The sequence below is a fragment of the Micromys minutus genome, assembly GCF_963924665.1.
Source record: "Micromys minutus genome assembly, chromosome: X".
Classification (NCBI taxonomy): domain Eukaryota; kingdom Metazoa; phylum Chordata; class Mammalia; order Rodentia; family Muridae; genus Micromys; species Micromys minutus.
Genome location: NC_137970.1, coordinates 44,139,304 through 44,146,134, shown reverse-complemented (window position 1 = coordinate 44,146,134; position 6,831 = coordinate 44,139,304). Strand labels below are relative to the sequence as shown.

The 6,831-nt window shown below is 37.4% G+C and overlaps 1 pseudogene across 1 annotated transcript; it reads left to right on the top strand.

Annotated features, from left to right (window-relative positions):
• The first annotated feature begins 6,162 nt into the window (after window positions 1-6,162).
• Window positions 6,163-6,567, top strand: LOC308414903 (small ribosomal subunit protein uS8-like; annotated as a pseudogene). The gene has a single exon. The product of its transcript is annotated as a small ribosomal subunit protein uS8-like (transcript).
• Window positions 6,568-6,831: the final 264 nt, after the last annotated feature.

Here is a 6,831-nt window from a genome sequence, read left to right as displayed (position 1 = left end):
TGTTGGCTACTGGTTTGCTGTATATTGCTTTTAGAATGTTTAGGCAGGTGCCTTGAATTCTTGATCTTTTCAAAAATTTTAACATGAAGAGGTATTAAATTTTGTCACATGCTTTCTCAGAATCTAGTAAGATGATCATGTGCTTTTATTTTTTTTCTTTGACTTTGTACAGTGGGTTGCATTGATGGATTTTTATATATTGAATCATCCCTGCATTCCTGGGATGAAACCTACTTGGTCAGAATGGATGATCATTTTGAAGTGTTCTTTCATTTGGTTTGTGAGAATTTTATTGAGTATTTTTACATAGATGTTCATGAGGGTAATTGGTCTGTAGTTCTCTTTCTTTTAGGCTCTTTTTCTGGTTTAGGTATGAGTATAATTCTTCCATCTCTTTTAGTCTTTTGGAAATGTTTGCTTCTGTGACTCCTGATTTCTTTTTTAGGTGTTCTACCTCTAGGGTTATCTCTTTTAGTGTTTTCTTTATTGTGTCCATTTCCATTTTAAATTCCTTCTTCCATTCCTTCATCTCTTTGGTTCTGTTTTCCTCTAGTTTTTTGAGTTCTTTGAGTGATTTTCTTGTTTCCTCTTTAAAAGCTTCTGATTCTTTTTGCTTTTCCTCCCATTCTTGTTTAAGGATCTCTATCATCATCTTGAGGTATGATTTTAGGTCTGTGTCTTCTTTTTCTGGAGTGTTTGGCATTCCAATGTTTGCTGTGATTTTAGAGCTGGTTACTGGTATTACGAGGTGGTCTTGATATCCTTGGGATATGCTCTTTAGCTTTCCTCTTGCCATTTTGTTGTCAGTGATATGTTCTTGCCTTTCTCTTGTACCTGGTCTGTGTCCCTGGATCTCCACTGGTCCAAGTGGCAGATGGTCCAAGCCCTGTTCTGCACCCCAAAGCAGCTGGGTGGGAACAGAGGTCCCAACGCTGGGTTCCTGGTCCCTGGATCAAGCAGGGCAGGGGCCAGGGGCGTGCTTTCCGTGTGCCACCAGGTGGGAACAGAGGTCCCTATGCTGGGTTCCTGTTCCCTGGATCAGGCAGGGCAGGGGTGTGCTTTCCTTGTGCACTTGGCAGAGATCTCTCTGCCTCCTGGCTCCTCCGGTCTCCTACTCACCAGGCCTTAACCTCATCTATTTACTTTTGTAAGGCTGGATTTGTGGAAAAATATTGTGTAAATTTGTTTTTGTCATGGAATATCTTTTGTTTCTCCATCTAAGCGAATTGATAGTCCCTGCTGAGAAGTGTGGTGTAATTCTGTTGGGTCTGCCATTATATGTTACATGACCCTTTCCCTTACTGGTGTTAATATTCCTTCCTTGTTTTTTGCATTTGGTGTTTTGACTATTATGTGATGAGAGGAGTTTCTCTCCTGGTCCAATCTATTTGGAATTACTTAGGTTTCTTGTATCTTTATGGGCATCTCTCTCTCTCTCTCTCTCTCTCTCTCTCTCTCTCTCTCTCTCTCTGTCTCTCTCTCTCGGGACATTTTCTTCTATAATTTTATTGAAGATAATTACTGGCCCTTTAATCTGGGAATATTCACTGTATTCTATAATTATTAACTTTAGGTTTGTTCTTCTCATTGTGTCCTGGATTTGCTGGATGTTTTGGGTTAGGAGATATTTTTCATTTTGCATTTTCTTTAGCTATTGTGTCAATGTTTTCTACGGTATCTTCTGCACCTGAGATTCTCTCTTCTATATCTTGTATTCTGTTTGTGATGTTTGTATCTGTGCTTCCTGATCTCTTTCCTAAGTTTTCTATTTCCATGTTTGTCTCAGTTTGCGACTTTATTGTTTCTATTTCCAATTTTAGGTCTTAGATGGTATTGTTCAAGCCCTTCACCAGTTTTGTGTGTGTGTGTGTGTGTGTGTGTGTGTGTGTGTTTTCTATAGTTCTCTTAGGTATTTTACGTTTGCTCTTTAAAGACTTCTAATTGTTTACCTAAGTTATTCTGTATTTCTTTAAGTGAGTTATTTATGAATTTCCTAATTGTCTTTTATCATCATCAACATGAGATGTGATTTTAAGTTCAAATCTTGCTTTTATAGTGTGTTGGGATATTGAGGACTTGCTTTGGTGGAAGTACTGGGTTCTGATGATGCCAAATAGATGTGTTTTCTATTGCTTGGATCCTTGCACTTGCCTCTTGCCATTTGGTTATCTCAGGTGTTAGTTGTTCTTGCTGTCTCTAAGTGGAACTTGTCCTTCCTGTGTACCTGTGAGCATGTAATCTAAGGATTGAGAGCACTCCTGGGAGACCAGATCTGTGACTGATTTGGCTGTGGAGGGTCGTGCGACAGCCTTAACTCTGGGTGCAGATTGAAATGTGAAGGTTCCTGTACCAGGCTGCTCCGTGGTCTCTGTGCCCTGTGTGCTCCTGCTGCTTTCCTCTTTGGACAATTATTGGACTGAAAGTGGGGTCTCACCTGTGGACTTATGACTGCACGGATTATGGGGAGACCAGTTCTCTTTGGTCAGGAATTGGGTACAGAAGGAGGCAGGACAACTTCATCTCCAGGACACAGCAAGAGAGGCTCTTTTGGCAGCAGATAGGAATAAATACAGAGACTTCCAGACACACATTTTAATCAAACACACACACACACATCCACACACAGAGAGAGAGAGACAGACAGACAGTCAGACAGAGACAGAGAAAGAGAGTGAGACTGAGCCTAAGAGACACACAGAGACACACAATGAGAAGCTGACAGAGACGGAGAGATAGAGAGATAGAGAAAGGTAGAAAGAGTCCTAGGAACACACAGCCCAAATGGGATGTCTCTATCAATAACTCTCCTCAGCTCAGGCAACACCTTGGAACTGAAAGCAGAAGAGTTAAGGAGACAGAGGGGACAGAGGCTGCCAGGAGAACAAGTTTCTCTAAAACAAATGAGAAAATCTCTTATGCATTCAGAGAAAATTAAGCAGCAATCACTGGGTCTTTTATAGGTCTACACTAGATCATCTACATAAAAACTGTAACTTTCAGTTCTGTACTTTTTTGGGACTCCTGTTTATGTGTAGGTCTCTGATCTTGTTCCTTCTCTGGGCTTTTTGTTTTCCATTTTGGGTTGTCTTGTCCAGTTTTGATATAATGGTTTTTATTTTATCTTTTACTTTAATTAATTTAAATAAATAAATACTTTCATTAATAGAGATCCTGATTATTTTGAAGGATTCTTAGAATCTGGTCATCAATTTATAAATGAAGTTATAGTATAATTGTTTTGTAATTGCTTATTAATATAAAACTGACATAATTTCTCCACTAAGAATACAATTCAGTGTATGTTAGTACATCCCTGAAGTTTTACATCATAATTAGCATACAAGACAGCAGTGACTGTACAATAGAAAACCTCCATAACATATTAGTTACAGCAATTTTGTGTATGAATTAGAAGTTATTTTCAGTTCATCCTACTCTTTTTTCTGATTTTATTGCATACATTTTATTTACATTTCAAATGTTTTCCCCTATTTTGGATTCCCCTTCATATCCTCTCTCCCATCACCTCTCCCCCTGCATCTATCTCTCCTGTCTCCCTACCCTGAAATTCCCCTATACTGGGGCATCAAGGATTGGCAGGATTAAAGGCTTCTCCTCTTATTGATACCCAACAAAGCAATTCTCTGGTACATGTGAAGCTGGAGTCAGGGATCGGCCCATGTGCACTCTTTTGATAGTAGTTTATTCTCTTCAAGCTATGGTTGGTTGGGATTGTTGTCATTATGAGTTTGCAAACCCCTTCAACTTCTTCAATTTTTCTTCAAACTCCCCCATTAAGGATTTCATTCTTAGATATATATCCAGAGTGAAGAGACAATCTGAAGAATGGGTTTTCAATCTACAGTTCTAGAGTCTAAAAAAACTGCAAAAACTAAATCATTGCCTACAAAACTGTTAATAGATGTGATGATGAAATGAATGGAGGAATCTCAAAAGAAACAATAGTGACCATTAAAATATTTTTAAAAGTATTCGAATTTTTATCCACCATAAAAATGCAAATTAAAACTAGTTTGAGAGTTTATATCATTTCTTTCAGATTAGCTATCATCATGAAAGTAATGACATTTTCTGGCATGGATGGCAATAAAGAAGTGGTGTTTATATTATTGAAGCAAATTCTGAAACAAATTAAAAACAGAAGTACCCTATGACACATATATACCAGTCCTTGGTAAATACCAAGTGACTGTAAGCCTTAGCCAACGTACCTGAAAAAGCATGTTAATTACTGCAGCATTCATATAATTAGAAAATACATTAGTGTAGATGTCTAACAGGTAAATAGACAAAGACAATGTGTTACATATATACATTGGGAAGTGGATGAAGATGGAAAATATTTTGCTCAGTGAATTTACTTAGGCCAGAAAAACAAATATTGAATGTTAACTATTATGTGCATATCTCAGATTTCTATTTTTAGATAGATGTATATATGTGATTGTGGGTGTGGTTCATGTCATGAAACTAGAAAGGGGACAAACTATTAGAGGAAAAACTGGTGTCTTATTGGAGCAGAAAGATGAGAAAGCAAACTATAACTCAAGTAATATCAAAGTAGAAAAGGTACAGTATAACAGAGAAGAGAGAGGGAGGATGATCCACCAGAAATCTATGACAATGTCTATAATAGAAAGCCATTTCTTTGTCTGCTCATTTAAAATGAAAACTAATATATTTCTTAAAATAAAAAATAATAAAACTATGTGTGTGTGTGTGTGTGTGTGTGTGTGAGAGAGAGAGAGAGAGAGAGAGAGAGAGAGAGAGAGAGAGAGAGAGAGAGAGAGAGTAACTTCATACCTACGTAATACTTTTTTATTGGCTTACTTTCTTTGCATAAGTAGATGTCACCTTGGTTATTAGGTAGACGTTTATAAGTGCTTTTATATGTCATTTTTAATGTTTCCCTTGTTTTCTAAGAAAAGTAGCATCATATCAAAAAGCAAATTGGAGGAGATAAAGTTAACAGTTTCAAGCAATGTAACCCTGTAACATAATATCTGGCCTAAATTAATGCATGTGTCCATAATAATTAAGAATGTCTGGAAATATATGAATTTGTTTATATTTGTCTTTTTCTTCTGAAAATAATATCTTATTTATGATCAGTTTTGTGTTTACATATAAAAGAGTATAACTAATTAGAACCAAATATCCTTATATTTGAATTCTTAGGCAGATACATATCTTCATCTGAAATTATATTTATTATCATAAGTTTGAGAAAATTTGTCATCTTAATTAATTTTTAGAGATATGATTTCTCTGTATAGCTCTCACTGTCTTGGAACTCACTGTGTAGACTAGGCTAGCCTTAAACTGAAAGATCTGCTGTCTTTTGCCTCCTGAGTATTGGGAATAAAGTTTTGTACCACCACTTCCCAGATTTATTTATTTGTTTTCAGACAATCTCTTACAATGTTGCTCTTTCTGGCCTGAAACTTCCTATGTAGATCCAACTTGTCTTAAATTCACAAAAATCTGCTTGCCCCTACAGCTTGAGTTCTATGGTCAAGGCCTGTCCTGGTTAGGCTCTGGCAGAGCCTCTCAGCAGACAACTATACCAAGCTATAATACAATATGGATGCTTGCTGCCAGGCTTTAGACTGAGTATCGGGACCCCCAATGGAGGAGTTGCAGAAGAACTGAAGGAGCTGAAGGGATTTGCAAACTGATAAGAAGAACAACAATATCAATCAAGGAGACCCCCAGAGCTCCCAGGGACTAAACTACCAACCAAAAAAACACACAGAGGGACCAATCTGGCATCAATGTAAGGGGAGACCCTTGGTCTTGTGAAAGCTTAATGCCCCAAGAGTAGGGGAGTGCTAGGATAGAGTGACAGATGTGGGTAGGTGTGTAGAGGAGCACCCTCATAAAAGTAGGGATGGGGATGGGATAGGTGTTTGTGGAGGGGAAACCAGGACAAGGGTGGTAACATTTGAATTATGAATAAATTTTAAAAGAAACAATAAAACAAAAGGCCTGTGGTCCAACTACCATTCAAAGGGAAGTATTTTGAGAATGAATTATTTCATCCTTTAAATTTATCTCACTTTAATCTATGTTGGAATAGATTGTCATTGTATTAAGAATTTTATCTATCTCCTCTTTCTACCATCTTCTTTCACCATCACCATGGTGCGAATGAGTGTTCTGACAGATGCTCTCAAGAGCATCAACAATGCTGAGAAGAAAGGCTAGCAGCAAGTTCTCTTCAGGCCGTGTTCTAAGGTCATCATTTGGTTCTTAACTGTGATGATGAAGCATGGGCACATTGGAGAATTTGAGATCATTGATGACCACAGAGTTGGGAAGAGAGTTGTGAACCTCACAGGAAGGTTGAACAAGTGTGGAGTTATAAGCCCCTACTTTGATGTTCAACTCAGAGACCTAGAAAAATGGCAGACCAACCTGCTCCCATCATGGCAATTTGGTTTCATTATGTTGACAACCTCTGCTAGCATCATAGACCATAAAGAGGGAAGACAAAAACATACAGGAGGAAAAAAAAATGATTCTTCTTTTAAGTGTAAAGCATAATTAAAAAGTATCTGTGGACTGAAAGAAAGAATATTATTTAATAATATTTTTCCTTCTTAAAGTATTTTCTCTTGGTAGTTTATTTGCAGCATTTCACATATAAAACAGTGCCGTTCATCATTAGTTTTACACAGTGTTGGGCTGTAATTTATATATTTATGTTCTCCCTAAAATCTTTAGGAGGTAGCACAGGTGAGATGTCATGATTAGCCTTTGAAATCTATTGGGATTCTTTTGTTTTGCATCAAGAGTAGACAAAAAAAA